At 43.4% G+C, this 17932-nt stretch overlaps 2 long non-coding RNA genes across 2 annotated transcripts; both read right to left on the reverse strand.

Annotated features, from left to right (window-relative positions):
- Positions 1 to 10209, reverse strand: LOC142486201 (uncharacterized). The gene is made up of 7 exons (XR_012798861.1): positions 10108 to 10209; positions 7592 to 7709; positions 6476 to 6571; positions 4928 to 5031; positions 3585 to 3695; positions 1064 to 1185; positions 1 to 45 (listed from the first exon to the last, which is right to left on the reverse strand). It is a non-coding gene; the product is annotated as an uncharacterized LOC142486201 (long non-coding RNA).
- A 1252-nt stretch (positions 10210 to 11461) lies between these two features.
- Positions 11462 to 17132, reverse strand: LOC142486203 (uncharacterized). Its single transcript, XR_012798863.1, has 4 exons — positions 17026 to 17132; positions 14507 to 14626; positions 13391 to 13486; positions 11462 to 11946 (listed from the first exon to the last, which is right to left on the reverse strand). It is a non-coding gene; the product is annotated as an uncharacterized LOC142486203 (long non-coding RNA).
- Between the last annotated feature and the right edge of the window lie 800 nt (positions 17133 to 17932).

A 17932-nucleotide genomic window follows, 5' to 3' on the forward strand; every position in this document is an offset into this window, starting at 1 on the left:
CTCATCCTGTACAGTGTTGTAGTAGATCCGTCTCTTCAGTGTTCACTGCAACAAAAGTAAGACATTGCATTAATATTACAGACGTTTGGGGGCTGAAATCTCACTTCGCTGCGGACAATTTCCCTTTGCATAAGATTCTTGTGATTATGTCAATGATGATCAATAACTGCATCATAACACAGCCGCTCTATACAGAAGATGTACTTGCTCTCAATGGTCATGGAGGTAATACGTCACACAATGTACAGATATAGCAAGGATTATTTCTCCCACTGGTGCATTATGGCATTATGATGGGAAATGTTGTGAGATTGTGCATTATCAGCATCACTGAATCTTTTGGAAATTAAGTGATATTCTATGTTTTAATGCAATATTATGGATGATCAGCCGGTAAAATAATAATAGCTTGCTGTATCTGTAGCCATGCTCTACCCATGATGTGCTGAACCAATGACTGCAGAGAGATTCAGAGTGGTAAACATGACTGGAACGCATCTCTGAATAATGGGCAGCAAAGCAGTGCAGAATAGGAGGTGAAAGTATTTAAAATGGAAGATCCTTAGCAGCTGTGTGGGGAGTAGACAGTACAGACTGACCAAGTAAATGGTAAAAGGAGTAACTTCAACATTACTTGGCTTTGTTCTCCACATTGAAGCTTTCCTCCTCTTTAAATCACTAATACTGATGCCATGTGTAACCTGTACTGAGAGTTATATAATCTACTGGCCTAGATGAAACCATATGATGCAAACAGGATCCATCCCACTCCAGATTCATAGAATTGAACCACCTTAACCTTTCATAACAATCACATAGAACTGCAGCTGTGCGCTACTGCACATGTTCTTGTTATGAATGGTAGTAGATGTGGTCCTTGGGTCTTTACTTCATACTGTAGCCACCCTCTACTCATGATGTATTGAATCAACGAAAACTTGCATGGTTCAGATCACAGGAAGGGGTAGAGTAGAGATGAAAATATTCAATGTGAAACCCGTAGCAGCCGGATTGTGTGGAGTCAATAAAACGACAAATACTAAATGGTAAATGAGAAATATACACATTGCTTATCTGTCTCTGTGTAGTAATTTTCCTTCTCTTCAACTGTCCTTCAAATTTTCTCTTTTGCAAGAAAAGGAACACATGGCTTCAATATTCACTTCTGTTCTGCAGTCATCCCTCCTGAAATAAAAGTTAAGCATTGCATTGTTATTATGATAATACATACAAATAAACCTTGCTCCAAACCATTTGATGCAAAGCAAATCCACCTCCCACCCACAGCTGTGCTCCTTCTAGAGCATGCATGTCAAACTCCAGTCCTCGAGGGTCCCAAACAGGCCAGGTTTTCAGTAGGGATATCCTGAAAACCTGGCCTGTTTGCTGCCCTCGAGGACTGGAGTTTGACATCCTTGTTCTTGAGCTTCTACCACGCAAGTCATCCATGTGAGTGACACTGTACTGCAGTCCTGGTCTGCACACAATCTACTGAATCAATGACATCACACTGTAAAGGCAATCTACAAGATGTATTAGTTGTCCACACTTCCGAAATGTTACTTTTATGTCCAAATCACTTATTCCCATGACCTGATATTTGTATTTGTTATTTATAGGATTGTCACAAAGAGTTGATGAGGTCACCAAATGATAGTATGTAGAGAGAAAGAGAGATCTCAGAACAGAGCCCTGATGTATACCCACAGACAGATCAATAGAAGACGAAGACATGTTAGCAACAGAGATGGAGAATGTGTGACAGGAAAGTTATGATGAAAACCAGGATAGAACTGTGTTACGGATACCAAGAGAGAGTTTAGTATATGAAGGAGGAGAGTGATTGAGAGCATCAAACGCAGCAGATAGATCAAGTAGGATTAGTAGGGAAAAGTGACCTTGGGAATTTGCTTTAAGCACAGTCTGTAGAACGAGCTGTACGAAAGGCAGGTTGTAAAGGATCCAGGAGGGAATGTGATTTAAGAATGTTGACATTCTAGCAATTAGGAGACAAACAGCAGGAGGGATACAGGGCGGTAGTTAGTAAGGCACATAGGGTGTAGGTTGTTTCTGAGAAAAGGGTGACCACTACAGGCTTAAAGTAAGAGGGTAAAGAGCCAGAGAATAGGGAGGAATTGAAGATGTGGGTGAGAGTGGGGACTAAGAGATGCAGTAAGGTGTGAGGGGATACGATCTAGAGGGCATGTGGTAGAGGGAGAAGAGAAGATGATTAGCTTCCAGCTCTGTAAGAGAAGAAAAGGAGTCAAATGCAGAAGGAGAATTAGGTAGAAGGAGAGAAGGGGGAAGGGACAGAAGGAATCTCCTTGTGGGTGGCATCCACCTTGCCTCTGAAGTAGTCAAATGCTTGAGGAGAAGTGAAGGAAGGATGGCAAGTGTGAGGAGAAGGTTAGTGGAGGGAGTCAAATACAGGGAAAAAAAGACAGCGTAAATTAAATTTGAGTGTTGATGAATGTGAAAAAAAAGTAGTGTGGTTTGGCCACAGAGAGCAGCTTTATACAGGACTGGAGACATTTTTACTGTAGAAAAATCAAATATCAATTGTGTGATTTCCTTCATAGGCATTAAGAACAGCGAGTGGAAGTGTGATGAACATGTTTGGGAATTTAGCCAAGGGTGTGGGCTAGAGGGACAAGTGTGTCAGAGCCTAGAGGGGGCATATAGATAGGAGGATAGCATTGTAAGAGTTAATAAGATTGTTAGTTTAAGCGGAAAGAGAGAGAGAGCAGAGAGGTTAGAGTAGATGTCAGAGGAGAGTTTAATTAAGCAGAGGCAAATCAGTGGGACAGGTAAGATGGGGTGAGGGGAATGACTGATTGTGAATGATGAGAACAGAAGAGGTCATGTACAACTAGAGCCTTGTTAGTCAGAGAACGGACATTCCAGATGGCATAGGAGAAGGGAAGAGAAAAGTAAGGAAAGGAATGTGGATTACATTAGATAGGTTAACACTCTTAGCAGGGAGGCAGAGGCAGGGAGGCCCGATGTGTATATGAGCAGGTTCAAGATTATAAGAGATATCCCACACATCAGCAAACATAGAAGGAGACACAGAGATAGGTGTAGAGAGAGACAGAGATAGCTCTATGTAGAGAGAGAGGGACGTAGAGAGAATGAGACAGATAGGCGCAGAGAGAGGGGGCGCAGAGAGAGGAGGCGCCAAAAGAGGGGGCGCAGAGAGAGGGGGCACAGAGAATAGGATATTAAAGAGTGCTTTTCATTGAGCAGTGCAGAAATAGCTGCAATAGAGGTCTGTACAAATGGTGCAGTGTGTAGACACATGCAAAGGTAGGGGAAGGAAAGAGGAGAACATGTGGATAAAAGCAGGAGTGTGGAAGTTAGAGAAATTAGAAAAGTTTAACAGAGGAGTGAGGAAACAGCAAGCAGAAAGAACAAGAGAGAGGTTACATTGGGATGACGTTCTGTGGTAAAGAGAAAATGCTAGGAGAGAGCTTTCAAATATTAGAGGACATGAATTGAGGCAGCAAATGTATAAATCAAAACCTGAGGGGGAGGTATAGCACGAAAGCTTGCACAGCAGATTATAGTCTTAATGTTGCGTGTACCTGTCAGGGTATTCAAGAAGTTAAATTCTCACAAGTGCAGAGTTCATGATGAAATGCTGAATCTAGTCCCCCTCCAATTTAATTTTAATATAACTTTTCCATTCTTCATTACTGCAAAAAGCAAACAAAACAAAACCACATTGCATTACTATTTTCAAAATGGATTGAATGGCATATTCAACAGTGACTGTGTGATGCCAATATTCCCCACTCACTCGTAGTGAAGCACATATTGTACTAGTGTTGAAAGTAGGCCGGTAGAGTCAGGTACGCAGTACTGATAAAACAATAAGTGCCCGTCGTAAGTACCAGCTCCGCAACAGTGCGGGCATCACATTAGTGACGTGGATGAACATATATGGATAAGCCCATATTAAGGCATCACGTGACCAGAGCCGTCACTGACTGGGTATACGTAAAGACGCAGGGAGATGCAAGGAAAGGGAGGGAGAGAGACAGGGAGAAGATGTGAAACGGAGGAAGGCACGGATGGAGGGAGTTCTTCCGAGCTTCTGCGGGCCTCTCTCTTTCACTGGTGCATGCCGGGAGCTGGTCCCAACATCCACAAAGTGTGTGTGTATTATTGGTTGTATTTTATGGGGGTAGGAGGGTAGTGTGTATATTGTGTGTGTGGGAGTATTATATTGTGTGTAGAGGTGCAGAGGAGAGTACTAGATTGTGTATCTTGTGTAAGGGTGTTGTGTATATTGTGTTTGGAGCTATAATATTATTGGGGAGATTAGTATTGAGGAGGTATTATAGTGTGTATTGTGGGGAGTATTAGTGTGTGTATTGTTTGTGGGTGACAGATGCTGGGGGTATGCAGCAATCCCTGCACTGAGGTCCGAGGCGGCTCTGCATCGCTCGCACGCACTGTGGACGACCAAGCATGTGCCCATGATAATCATGGCCTTAGAGGGATGAGTGTGTCAGAGCCTAGAAGGGGTATATATATAATGGAGGAGGGAGGAGGAAGGAGGAGGAGGGAGGAGGAGATGATAGCATTGTAAAAGTTAACAAGATAGTTAGTTTAAGCAGAAAGTGAGGAGAGGTTAGAGATAAGGGTAGATGTCAGAGGAGAGAGTTCAATTAAGCTGAGGTATCGAGTAGGACAGGGGTGAGGGGAATGAGAGGTGGTGGATGAGAGCAGAAGAGGTCATGTACAAATAGACCTTGTTAGTCAGAGAGCAGTCATTCCAGAGGGCACGTGAGAAGTGAAGAGTAAAGTGAGACATGGAATGTGGATTACATTAGATGGGTTAATACGCTTAGCAGGGAGGTGGAGAGAGAGAGGCAAGAGGCAGAGAGTGGTGCAGGGGTTGAGGAAGAGATGTTGCATGTACCTTATCAGAACATTAAAGAACATCAATTCACACTGGTGCAGAGTTGATGATGAATCCAGTTCACCTCCAATTCAATTTTAACAGAAATGTTTCATTCTTCATTACTGAAAAAAAAGAAAAGTAAAAAACATTTCATTACTATTTTCAAAATGGATTGAATTCCCCCAACAATGACTATGTGTTACCAATATATCCCTCTCAGTCCCACTGCAGCATATACTGTACCAGTGTGAAAGTAGGAAGGTACACAGTACCGGTAAAACAATACGTGCCGGTACTATGCACCATATGAATTATAAGGGGATGTAAATCTCCCAGTCTCTCTCCATATCCGCAACAGAGCGGGCTCCGGTCAGTGGCATGGATGCCCATATATGGGTATGCTCATATTTGGGCATCCCATGTCACTGACCGGAGCCGGCTCTGAGTATAGGGATATATGCGGAGACGCAGAGGTGCAAGGAAATGGGAGGAGGCACGGTGAGAAACAGGGAGAGACCACAGGAAGATAGAGGGCAACAACTTCCACAAGGTACTTGTATGGGTATAATTGTTTGTATTTTGTGCAGAGGGGGTAATTTCAGATAAAATACAATTCTCCACCCTCTACGAAACAATTCCACTTTGTTCAGTAAGCCAGAAAGTCTTGGTCCCATGTGGACTGAATTTAATGCAAATAAGGTCCTTAATACACAAGTAAAGAATAAAGTTACTTATTCTCTACTGTAAGAAGTGCCACATTGCCCACTATTTGGGTCCTGTGCCCAGATTGTGACCATGCATGGCAGAGGTGAGATTCCCCCAACTCCAATTTGCTACACTCTCCAAGAGAGATAATTGTGATCAGAGGTGGAACTAGGGGAGGGTGTGAGCAGGGTCACTGCCCAGGGAGTAACCTGACTGGGGGCACGGAAATCTCATTTAGTGCATATGTTGCGGCACTGCATTGATTGACCGGTCAATCTGCACTGCTGCCTGTCACAGTGACATCCTGATCGGGCACTGTGATCAGCTATAGCACTGACCCAGGTGAGATAGTTCAGCACTTTACAAGGAGGGAACAGATGTTGTGGGTGACAGATGCTGGAGGTAGGCCAAGACTGTTGGCCAGAGTAACGTGGAGACTTACTGCACTCTGCATGCCCATCCTCTCCCTGACATCAGGGGAAGGAAGTGGCCCTGGGGTGTGTGTAGGTATGCCAGATGTCAGTGTATGCATAAGTAAGTATGCCTGTGTAGTGGGAGGTGTAGGGGCGTTAAGCTGGAGGACTTAAAACAGGCACAAAAGCACATAGATACCTCTGATTATACCGCACCAAATGCTGATAATATCATGCTGCAGGTGCACTTTACAGAAGATGATGCAGATGTCATCATTGGTTGGTGGGTTCATTAAATCAATCCATCATATCATAACCACACTGTGCATATGATGTACTGAATCAGTAACACCAGGAAGACATCTCCATGTTAGGAGTAGAGTTGAAGTTAACAGAATATGTCCAGCACTGTGGTGTGTAGCCCATAAATAATAATTGTGCACATTACCAGAACAACATACTGTCAACTGCAAGATCATTTTGCTGCTTGTAGCGTATGCTCATCCTGTACAGTGTTGTAGTAGATCCGTCTCTTCAGTGTTCACTGCAACAAAAGTAAGACATTGCATTAATATTACAGACGTTTGGGGGCTGAAATCTCACTTCGCTGCGGACAATTTCCCTTTGCATAAGATTCTTGTGATTATGTCAATGATGATCAATAACTGCATCATAACACAGCCGCTCTATACAGAAGATGTACTTGCTCTCAATGGTCATGGAGGTAATACGTCACACAATGTACAGATATAGCAAGGATTATTTCTCCCACTGGTGCATTATGGCATTATGATGGGAAATGTTGTGAGATTGTGCATTATCAGCATCACTGAATCTTTTGGAAATTAAGTGATATTCTATGTTTTAATGCAATATTATGGATGATCAGCCGGTAAAATAATAATAGCTTGCTGTATCTGTAGCCATGCTCTACCCATGATGTGCTGAACCAATGACTGCAGAGAGATTCAGAGTGGTAAACATGACTGGAACGCATCTCTGAATAATGGGCAGCAAAGCAGTGCAGAATAGGAGGTGAAAGTATTTAAAATGGAAGATCCTTAGCAGCTGTGTGGGGAGTAGACAGTACAGACTGACCAAGTAAATGGTAAAAGGAGTAACTTCAACATTACTTGGCTTTGTTCTCCACATTGAAGCTTTCCTCCTCTTTAAATCACTAATACTGATGCCATGTGTAACCTGTACTGAGAGTTATATAATCTACTGGCCTAGATGAAACCATATGATGCAAACAGGATCCATCCCACTCCAGATTCATAGAATTGAACCACCTTAACCTTTCATAACAATCACATAGAACTGCAGCTGTGCGCTACTGCACATGTTCTTGTTATGAATGGTAGTAGATGTGGTCCTTGGGTCTTTACTTCATACTGTAGCCACCCTCTACTCATGATGTATTGAATCAACGAAAACTTGCATGGTTCAGATCACAGGAAGGGGTAGAGTAGAGATGAAAATATTCAATGTGAAACCCGTAGCAGCCGGATTGTGTGGAGTCAATAAAACGACAAATACTAAATGGTAAATGAGAAATATACACATTGCTTATCTGTCTGTGTAGTAATTTTCCTTCTCTTCAACTGTCCTTCAAATTTTCTCTTTTGCAAGAAAAGGAACACATGGCTTCAATATTCACTTCTGTTCTGCAGTCATCCCTCCTGAAATAAAAGTTAAGCATTGCATTGTTATTATGATAATACATACAATAAACCTTGCTCCAAACCATTTGATGCAAAGCAAATCCACCTCCCACCCACAGCTGTGCTCCTTCTAGAGCATGCATGTCAAACTCCAGTCCTCGAGGGTCCCAAACAGGCCAGGTTTTCAGTAGGGATATCCTGAAAACCTGGCCTGTTTGCTGCCCTCGAGGACTGGAGTTTGACATCCTTGTTCTTGAGCTTCTACCACGCAAGTCATCCATGTGAGTGACACTGTACTGCAGTCCTGGTCTGCACACAATCTACTGAATCAATGACATCACACTGTAAAGGCAATCTACAAGATGTATTAGTTGTCCACACTTCCGAAATGTTACTTTTATGTCCAAATCACTTATTCCCATGACCTGATATTTGTATTTGTTATTTATAGGATTGTCACAAAGAGTTGATGAGGTCACCAAATGATAGTATGTAGAGAGAAAGAGAGATCTCAGAACAGAGCCCTGATGTATACCCACAGACAGATCAATAGAAGACAAAGACATGTTAGCAACAGAGATGGAGAATGTGTGACAGGAAAGTTATGATGAAAACCAGGATAGAACTGTGTTACGGATACCAAGAGAGAGTTTAGAATATGAAGGAGGAGAGTGATTGAGAGCATCAAACGCAGCAGATAGATCAAGTAGGATTAGTAGGGAAAAGTGACCTTGGGAATTTGCTTTAAGCACAGTCTGTAGAACGAGCTGTACGAAAGGCAGGTTGTAAAGGATCCAGGAGGGAATGTGATTTAAGAATGTTGACATTCTAGCAATTAGGAGACAAACAGCAGGAGGGATACAGGGCGGTAGTTAGTAAGGCACATAGGGTGTAGGTTGTTTCTGAGAAAAGGGTGACCACTACAGGCTTAAAGTAAGAGGGTAAAGAGCCAGAGAATAGGGAGGAATTGAAGATGTGGGTGAGAGTGGGGACTAAGAGATGCAGTAAGGTGTGAGGGGATACGATCTAGAGGGCATGTGGTAGAGGGAGAAGAGAAGATGATTAGCTTCCAGCTCTGTAAGAGAAGAAAAGGAGTCAAATGCAGAAGGAGAATTAGGTAGAAGGAGAGAAGGGGGAAGGGACAGAAGGAATCTCCTTGTGGGTGGCATCCACCTTGCCTCTGAAGTAGTCAAATGCTTGAGGAGAAGTGAAGGAAGGATGGCAAGTGTGAGGAGAAGGTTAGTGGAGGGAGTCAAATACAGGGAAAAAAAGACAGCATAAATTGAATTTGAGTGTTGATGAATGTGAAAAAAAAGTAGTGTGGTTTGGCCCCAGAGAGCAGCTTTATACAGGACTGGAGACATTTTTACTGTAGAAAAATCAAATATCAATTGTGTGATTTCCTTCATAGGCATTAAGAACAGCGAGTGGAAGTGTGATGAACATGTTTGGGAATTTAGCCAAGGGTGTGGGCTAGAGGGACAAGTGTGTCAGAGCCTAGAGGGGGCATATAGATAGGAGGATAGCATTGTAAGAGTTAATAAGATTGTTAGTTTAAGCGGAAAGAGAGAGAGAGCAGAGAGGTTAGAGTAGATGTCAGAGGAGAGTTTAATTAAGCAGAGGCAAATCAGTGGGACAGGTAAGATGGGGTGAGGGGAATGACTGATTGTGAATGATGAGAGCAGAAGAGGTCATGTACAACTAGAGCCTTGTTAGTCAGAGAACGGACATTCCAGATGGCATAGGAGAAGGGAAGAGAAAAGTAAGGAAAGGAATGTGGATTACATTAGATAGGTTAACACTCTTAGCAGGGAGGCAGAGGCAGGGAGGCCCGATGTGTATATGAGCAGGTTCAAGATTATAAGAGATATCCCACACATCAGCAAACATAGAAGGAGACACAGAGATAGGTGTAGAGAGAGACAGAGATAGCTCTATGTAGAGAGAGAGGGACGTAGAGAGAATGAGACAGATAGGCGCAGAGAGAGGGGGCGCAGAGAGAGGAGGCGCCAAAAGAGGGGGCGCAGAGAGAGGGGGCACAGAGAATAGGATATTAAAGAGTGCTTTTCATTGAGCAGTGCAGAAATAGCTGCAATAGAGGTCTGTACAAATGGTGCAGTGTGTAGACACATGCAAAGGTAGGGGAAGGAAAGAGGAGAACATGTGGATAAAAGCAGGAGTGTGGAAGTTAGAGAAATTAGAAAAGTTTAACAGAGGAGTGAGGAAACAGCAAGCAGAAAGAACAAGAGAGAGGTTACATTGGGATGACGTTCTGTGGTAAAGAGAAAATGCTACTAGAGAGCTTTCAAATATTAGAGGACATGAATTGAGGGAGCAAATGTATAAATCAAAACCTGAGGGGGAGGTATAGCACGAAAGCTTGCACAGCAGATTATAGTCTTAATGTTGCGTGTACCTGTCAGGGTATTCAAGAAGTTAAATTCTCACAAGTGCAGAGTTCATGATGAAATGCTGAATCTAGTCCCCCTCCAATTTAATATAACTTTTCCATTCTTCATTACTGCAAAAAGCAAACAAAACAAAACCACATTACATTACTATTTTCAAAATGGATTGAATGGCATATTCAACAGTGACTGTGTGATGCCAATATTCCCCACTCACTCGTAGTGAAGCACATATTGTACTAGTGTTGAAAGTAGGCCGGTAGAGTCAGGTACGCAGTACTGATAAAACAATAAGTGCCCGTCGTAAGTACCAGCTCCGCAACAGTGCGGGCATCACATTAGTGACGTGGATGAACATATATGGATAAGCCCATATTAAGGCATCACGTGACCAGAGCCGTCACTGACTGGGTATACGTAAAGACGCAGGGAGATGCAAGGAAAGGGAGGGAGAGAGACAGGGAGAAGATGTGAAACGGAGGAAGGCACGGATGGAGGGAGTTCTTCCGAGCTTCTGCGGGCCTCTCTCTTTCACTGGTGCATGCCGGGAGCTGGTCCCAACATCCACAAAGTGTGTGTGTATTATTGGTTGTATTTTATGGGGGTAGGAGGGTAGTGTGTATATTGTGTGTGTGGGAGTATTATATTGTGTGTAGAGGTGCAGAGGAGAGTACTAGATTGTGTATCTTGTGTAAGGGTGTTGTGTATATTGTGTTTGGAGCTATAATATTATTGGGGAGATTAGTATTGAGGAGGTATTATAGTGTGTATTGTGGGGAGTATTAGTGTGTGTATTGTTTGTGGGTGACAGATGCTGGGGGTATGCAGCAATCCCTGCACTGAGGTCCGAGGCGGCTCTGCATCGCTCGCACGCACTGTGGACGACCAAGCATGTGCCCATGATAATCATGGCCTTAGAGGGATGAGTGTGTCAGAGCCTAGAAGGGGTATATATATAATGGAGGAGGGAGGAGGAAGGAGGAGGAGGGAGGAGGAGATGATAGCATTGTAAAAGTTAACAAGATAGTTAGTTTAAGCAGAAAGTGAGGAGAGGTTAGAGATAAGGGTAGATGTCAGAGGAGAGAGTTCAATTAAGCTGAGGTATCGAGTAGGACAGGGGTGAGGGGAATGAGAGGTGGTGGATGAGAGCAGAAGAGGTCATGTACAAATAGACCTTGTTAGTCAGAGAGCAGTCATTCCAGAGGGCACGTGAGAAGTGAAGAGTAAAGTGAGACATGGAATGTGGATTACATTAGATGGGTTAATACGCTTAGCAGGGAGGTGGAGAGAGAGAGGCAAGAGGCAGAGAGTGGTGCAGGGGTTGAGGAAGAGATGTTGCATGTACTGCACCGACACACTTTATTCGAGCAAATACCCAGTATGTACCTGGCAGATACCTGGAATGCGCCGCTCCTCACCTCTGACAAGCCCCGTTGCGTTTGCCTTCCCAGCCTGGGTTCATGCCTGGCTGACGGGCGGCTGATCTGTTAAATGATAATGATTAGGATTTAATAGGCTGCAATGCTTCGCGTGTCTACCAGATGGCATAAATTCATGAATTGTAATGCAGTATATATATATATACTGTGCAGTATTGCAGCCAGCGGGAATAAAATGCTTCAATCCCTGCCTGAAAATACCTCAATGCACTCGGGCAGAAAACAGTCACAAACCTCAATACACCCGGGTATACCCAAATTCGTGGGACTAGCCGAGCTCGAATAAAGTGTGTCGCCAGTGTACCTTATCAGAACATTAAAGAACATCAATTCACACTGGTGCAGAGTTGATGATGAATCCAGTTCACCTCCAATTCAATTTTAACAGAAATGTTTCATTCTTCATTACTGAAAAAAAAGAAAAGTAAAAAACATTTCATTACTATTTTCAAAATGGATTGAATTCCCCCAACAATGACTATGTGTTACCAATATATCCCTCTCAGTCCCACTGCAGCATATACTGTACCAGTGTGAAAGTAGGAAGGTACACAGTACCGGTAAAACAATACGTGCCGGTACTATGCACCATATGAATTATAAGGGGATGTAAATCTCCCAGTCTCTCTCCATATCCGCAACAGAGCGGGCTCCGGTCAGTGGCATGGATGCCCATATATGGGTATGCTCATATTTGGGCATCCCATGTCACTGACCGGAGCCGGCTCTGAGTATAGGGATATATGCGGAGACGCAGAGGTGCAAGGAAATGGGAGGAGGCACGGTGAGAAACAGGGAGAGACCACAGGAAGATAGAGGGCAACAACTTCCACAAGGTACTTGTATGGGTATAATTGTTTGTATTTTGTGCAGAGGGGGTAATTTCAGATAAAATACAATTCTCCACCCTCTACGAAACAATTCCACTTTGTTCAGTAAGCCAGAAAGTCTTGGTCCCATGTGGACTGAATTTAATGCAAATAAGGTCCTTAATACACAAGTAAAGAATAAAGTTACTTATTCTCTACTGTAAGAAGTGCCACATTGCCCACTATTTGGGTCCTGTGCCCAGATTGTGACCATGCATGGCAGAGGTGAGATTCCCCCAACTCCAATTTGCTACACTCTCCAAGAGAGATAATTGTGATCAGAGGTGGAACTAGGGGAGGGTGTGAGCAGGGTCACTGCCCAGGGAGTAACCTGACTGGGGGCACGGAAATCTCATTTAGTGCATATGTTGCGGCACTGCATTGATTGACCGGTCAATCTGCACTGCTGCCTGTCACAGTGACATCCTGATCGGGCACTGTGATCAGCTATAGCACTGACCCAGGTGAGATAGTTCAGCACTTTACAAGGAGGGAACAGATGTTGTGGGTGACAGATGCTGGAGGTAGGCCAAGACTGTTGGCCAGAGTAACGTGGAGACTTACTGCACTCTGCATGCCCATCCTCTCCCTGACATCAGGGGAAGGAAGTGGCCCTGGGGTGTGTGTAGGTATGCCAGATGTCAGTGTATGCATAAGTAAGTATGCCTGTGTAGTGGGAGGTGTAGGGGCGTTAAGCTGGAGGACTTAAAACAGGCACAAAAGCACATAGATACCTCTGATTATACCGCACCAAATGCTGATAATATCATGCTGCAGGTGCACTTTACAGAAGATGATGCAGATGTCATCATTGGTTGGTGGGTTCATTAAATCAATCCATCATATCATAACCACACTGTGCATATGATGTACTGAATCAGTAACACCAGGAAGACATCTCCATGTTAGGAGTAGAGTTGAAGTTAACAGAATATGTCCAGCACTGTGGTGTGTAGCCCATAAATAATAATTGTGCACATTACCAGAACAACATACTGTCAACTGCAAGATCATTTTGCTGCTTGTAGCGTATGCTCATCCTGTACAGTGTTGTAGTAGATCCGTCTCTTCAGTGTTCACTGCAACAAAAGTAAGACATTGCATTAATATTACAGACGTTTGGGGGCTGAAATCTCACTTCGCTGCGGACAATTTCCCTTTGCATAAGATTCTTGTGATTATGTCAATGATGATCAATAACTGCATCATAACACAGCCGCTCTATACAGAAGATGTACTTGCTCTCAATGGTCATGGAGGTAATACGTCACACAATGTACAGATATAGCAAGGATTATTTCTCCCACTGGTGCATTATGGCATTATGATGGGAAATGTTGTGAGATTCTGCATTATCAGCATCACTGAATCTTTTGGAAATTAAGTGATATTCTATGTTTTAATGCAATATTATGGATGATCAGCCGGTAAAATAATAATAGCTTGCTGTATCTGTAGCCATGCTCTACCCATGATGTGCTGAACCAATGACTGCAGAGAGATTCAGAGTGGTAAACATGACTGGAACGCATCTCTGAATAATGGGCAGCAAAGCAGTGCAGAATAGGAGGTGAAAGTATTTAAAATGGAAGATCCTTAGCAGCTGTGTGGGGAGTAGACAGTACAGACTGACCAAGTAAATGGTAAAAGGAGTAACTTCAACATTACTTGGCTTTGTTCTCCACATTGAAGCTTTCCTCCTCTTTAAATCACTAATACTGATGCCATGTGTAACCTGTACTGAGAGTTATATAATCTACTGGCCTAGATGAAACCATATGATGCAAACAGGATCCATCCCACTCCAGATTCATAGAATTGAACCACCTCAACCTTTCATAACAATCACATAGAACTGCAGCTGTGCGCTACTGCACATGTTCTTGTTATGAATGGTAGTAGATGTGGTCCTTGGGTCTTTACTTCATACTGTAGCCACCCTCTACTCATGATGTATTGAATCAACGAAAACTTGCATGGTTCAGATCACAGGAAGGGGTAGAGTAGAGATGAAAATATTCAATGTGAAACCCGTAGCAGCCGGATTGTGTGGAGTCAATAAAACGACAAATACTAAATGGTAAATGAGAAATATACACATTGCTTATCTGTCTCTGTGTAGTAATTTTCCTTCTCTTCAACTGTCCTTCAAATTTTCTCTTTTGCAAGAAAAGGAACACATGGCTTCAATATTCACTTCTGTTCTGCAGTCATCCCTCCTGAAATAAAAGTTAAGCATTGCATTGTTATTATGATAATACATACAATAAACCTTGCTCCAAACCATTTGATGCAAAGCAAATCCACCTCCCACCCACAGCTGTGCTCCTTCTAGAGCATGCATGTCAAACTCCAGTCCTCGAGGGTCCCAAACAGGCCAGGTTTTCAGTAGGGATATCCTGAAAACCTGGCCTGTTTGCTGCCCTCGAGGACTGGAGTTTGACATCCTTGTTCTTGAGCTTCTACCACGCAAGTCATCCATGTGAGTGACACTGTACTGCAGTCCTGGTCTGCACACAATCTACTGAATCAATGACATCACACTGTAAAGGCAATCTACAAGATGTATTAGTTGTCCACACTTCCGAAATGTTACTTTTATGTCCAAATCACTTATTCCCATGACCTGATATTTGTATTTGTTATTTATAGGATTGTCACAAAGAGTTGATGAGGTCACCAAATGATAGTATGTAGAGAGAAAGAGAGATCTCAGAACAGAGCCCTGATGTATACCCACAGACAGATCAATAGAAGACGAAGACATGTTAGCAACAGAGATGGAGAATGTGTGACAGGAAAGTTATGATGAAAACCAGGATAGAACTGTGTTACGGATACCAAGAGAGAGTTTAGAATATGAAGGAGGAGAGTGATTGAGAGCATCAAACGCAGCAGATAGATCAAGTAGGATTAGTAGGGAAAAGTGACCTTGGGAATTTGCTTTAAGCACAGTCTGTAGAACGAGCTGTACGAAAGGCAGGTTGTAAAGGATCCAGGAGGGAATGTGATTTAAGAATGTTGACATTCTAGCAATTAGGAGACAAACAGCAGGAGGGATACAGGGCGGTAGTTAGTAAGGCACATAGGGTGTAGGTTGTTTCTGAGAAAAGGGTGACCACTACAGGCTTAAAGTAAGAGGGTAAAGAGCCAGAGAATAGGGAGGAATTGAAGATGTGGGTGAGAGTGGGGACTAAGAGATGCAGTAAGGTGTGAGGGGATACGATCTAGAGGGCATGTGGTAGAGGGAGAAGAGAAGATGATTAGCTTCCAGCTCTGTAAGAGAAGAAAAGGAGTCAAATGCAGAAGGAGAATTAGGTAGAAGGAGAGAAGGGGGAAGGGACAGAAGGAATCTCCTTGTGGGTGGCATCCACCTTGCCTCTGAAGTAGTCAAATGCTTGAGGAGAAGTGAAGGAAGGATGGCAAGTGTGAGGAGAAGGTTAGTGGAGGGAGTCAAATACAGGGAAAAAAAGACAGCGTAAATTAAATTTGAGTGTTGATGAATGTGAAAAAAAAGTAGTGTGGTTTGGCCCCAGAGAGCAGCTTTATACAGGACTGGAGACATTTTTACTGTAGAAAAATCAAATATCAATTGTGTGATTTCCTTCATAGGCATTAAGAACAGCGAGTGGAAGTGTGATGAACATGTTTGGGAATTTAGCCAAGGGTGTGGGCTAGAGGGACAAGTGTGTCAGAGCCTAGAGGGGGCATATAGATAGGAGGATAGCATTGTAAGAGTTAATAAGATTGTTAGTTTAAGCGGAAAGAGAGAGAGAGCAGAGAGGTTAGAGTAGATGTCAGAGGAGAGTTTAATTAAGCAGAGGCAAATCAGTGGGACAGGTAAGATGGGGTGAGGGGAATGACTGATTGTGAATGATGAGAGCAGAAGAGGTCATGTACAACTAGAGCCTTGTTAGTCAGAGAACGGACATTCCAGATGGCATAGGAGAAGGGAAGAGAAAAGTAAGGAAAGGAATGTGGATTACATTAGATAGGTTAACACTCTTAGCAGGGAGGCAGAGGCAGGGAGGCCCGATGTGTATATGAGCAGGTTCAAGATTATAAGAGATATCCCACACATCAGCAAACATAGAAGGAGACACAGAGATAGGTGTAGAGAGAGACAGAGATAGCTCTATGTAGAGAGAGAGGGACGTAGAGAGAATGAGACAGATAGGCGCAGAGAGAGGGGGCGCAGAGAGAGGAGGCGCCAAAAGAGGGGGCGCAGAGAGAGGGGGCACAGAGAATAGGATATTAAAGAGTGCTTTTCATTGAGCAGTGCAGAAATAGCTGCAATAGAGGTCTGTACAAATGGTGCAGTGTGTAGACACATGCAAAGGTAGGGGAAGGAAAGAGGAGAACATGTGGATAAAAGCAGGAGTGTGGAAGTTAGAGAAATTAGAAAAGTTTAACAGAGGAGTGAGGAAACAGCCAGCAGAAAGAACAAGAGAGAGGTTACATTGGGATGACGTTCTGTGGTAAAGAGAAAATGCTAGGAGAGAGCTTTCAAATATTAGAGGACATGAATTGAGGGAGCAAATGTAACAAATCAAAACCTGAGGGGGAGGTATAGCACGAAAGCTTGCACAGCAGATTATAGTCTTAATGTTGCGTGTACCTGTCAGGGTATTCAAGAAGTTAAATTCTCACAAGTGCAGAGTTCATGATGAAATGCTGAATCTAGTCCCCCTCCAATTTAATTTTAATATAACTTTTCCATTCTTCATTACTGCAAAAAGCAAACAAAACAAAACCACATTGCATTACTATTTTCAAAATGGATTGAATGGCATATTCAACAGTGACTGTGTGATGCCAATATTCCCCACTCACTCGTAGTGAAGCACATATTGTACTAGTGTTGAAAGTAGGCCGGTAGAGTCAGGTACGCAGTACTGATAAAACAATAAGTGCCCGTCGTAAGTACCAGCTCCGCAACAGTGCGGGCATCACATTAGTGACGTGGATGAACATATATGGATAAGCCCATATTAAGGCATCACGTGACCAGAGCCGTCACTGACTGGGTATACGTAAAGACGCAGGGAGATGCAAGGAAAGGGAGGGAGAGAGACAGGGAGAAGATGTGAAACGGAGGAAGGCACGGATGGAGGGAGTTCTTCCGAGCTTCTGCGGGCCTCTCTCTTTCACTGGTGCATGCCGGGAGCTGGTCCCAACATCCACAAAGTGTGTGTGTATTATTGGTTGTATTTTATGGGGGTAGGAGGGTAGTGTGTATAGTGTGTGTGTGGGAGTATTATATTGTGTGTAGAGGTGCAGAGGAGAGTACTAGATTGTGTATCTTGTGTAAGGGTGTTGTGTATATTGTGTTTGGAGCTATAATATTATTGGGGAGATTAGTATTGAGGAGGTATTATAGTGTGTATTGTGGGGAGTATTAGTGTGTGTATTGTTTGTGGGTGACAGATGCTGGGGGTATGCAGCAATCCCTGCACTGAGGTCCGAGGCGGCTCTGCATCGCTCGCACACACTGTGGATGACCAAGCATGTGCCCATGATAATCA

This window comes from Ascaphus truei, unplaced genomic scaffold (assembly GCF_040206685.1).
Source record: "Ascaphus truei isolate aAscTru1 unplaced genomic scaffold, aAscTru1.hap1 HAP1_SCAFFOLD_778, whole genome shotgun sequence".
Taxonomy (NCBI): Eukaryota; Metazoa; Chordata; class Amphibia; order Anura; family Ascaphidae; genus Ascaphus; species Ascaphus truei.